General features: G+C 56.7%; 1 long non-coding RNA gene across 2 annotated transcripts in view; it reads left to right on the top strand.

The window, feature by feature from the left end:
• The window catches only part of LOC107184467, a 61,653-nt gene continuing 60,342 nt past the window's right edge, over positions 1-1,311 (top strand). For both annotated transcript variants that reach the window (XR_001515321.1, XR_001515320.1), the window contains exon 1: positions 1-39. This is a non-coding gene — a long non-coding RNA (uncharacterized LOC107184467). The remainder of the gene's footprint in view (positions 40-1,311) is intronic.

Raw genomic sequence — 1,311 nt, 5'->3', positions numbered from 1 at the left:
GCCGGGCGGCTTGCAGGTGCGCCCTCGGGGCGTGGGAAGGTGAGCGACCGCTGTTTTGTCAGTTGCTTTGAAGCGAGGAAACGGAGGGTTTTACTACCCGCTCCTAAAACTGTAAAACCGTCAAGCCGGAAAGACACCTAAAGATCATCTTGACCAGCCGCCTCGCGCCCCCGGAGGGCTCCTCCCCGCCGAGGTGCTGGGGCTAGAGCTGGAGAGGAAGGGAAGGGAGAGGCGGCGCGGCCCGCTCTGCTAGGGCCCTGGCGGAGGGGTCAAGGGTCGTCCCGCACGGCCACGCCCTCGCCCCTCTCCCATGCTCCCCTAGACTAGGCTGCGGGTCAGCTCGGCAGCAGGCGGTCGGTCTCGGGCTGGAGTCCGAAGTCTGCGGCCCCGCCCCCTGCTCCGGCCCTCGGGGCGGGCGGACTCTAGACGAGCTGCCCCGCGCGCCCCCGGAGGGCTCCTCCCCGCCGAGGTGCTGGGGCTAGAGCTGGAGAGGAAGGGAAGGGAGAGGCGGCGCGGAAGGTGAGCGACCGCTGTTTTGTCAGTTGCTTTGAAGCGAGGAAACGGAGGGTTTTACTACCCGCTCCTAAAACTGTAAAACCGTCAAGCCGGAAAGACACCTAAAGATCATCTTGACCAGCCGCCTCGTTTTTTATTAATGGGGCGACTGAGCAGACGGGGAGGTGACGGAAGTGCAGGGCAGCGGGTGTGTCGGGGGTGGTTATGCGGGAGTGGATTTCGGGGAAGAGAGAACCAGGGTTTGACCTGTGAAGAAGGGCATGCAACTTGTCTCCTTGATAATCGTTAGTTTTCTTCTCCTGCCTCACAGCGTTGGGGGTCAGGGGACCCACCTCATGCATTGGTTTGCAGCGCAGAGCCCAGCACACAGGAAGTGTCTAATAAGTGCGAGCCTGGAGGTGAAAGAGCAGGTCTGATGGTGCCCAAGTCTAGTTTCAGTTTTGCAAGGTGAAGAGAGTTCTGGAGATGAATGGGTGATGGTTGCACAATAATGTGAATGTGTTACAGGTGCAAAGTTCGTGCACCCGATGCTTCCAAAGAAAGGCCAGTATTCCAACCATTGGCTGCACATTAGAATCACCTGGGAATCTTTTTAAAATCCTGATTTCTGGGCCTCATCCTCTGGAAATTCTGTTTCTTTGTTATGGGGTGGGGCCACAACATTAGTAACAAAGAAACAGAATTTCTGGAGGATGAGGCCCAGAAATCAGGGTTTTAAAAAAGATTCCCAGGTAAGTCTAATGTGCAGCCAAGGTTGAGAACCACTGGTTTAGAGTAAAGAAAGGTTAATTGAGA

This window comes from Myotis davidii, unplaced genomic scaffold (genome assembly GCF_000327345.1).
Source record: "Myotis davidii unplaced genomic scaffold, ASM32734v1 scaffold646, whole genome shotgun sequence".
Lineage (NCBI taxonomy): Eukaryota > Metazoa > Chordata > Mammalia > Chiroptera > Vespertilionidae > Myotis > Myotis davidii.
The sequence above is the reverse complement of the archived record's forward strand: the minus strand, read 5'-3'. Positions and strand labels throughout refer to the sequence as shown.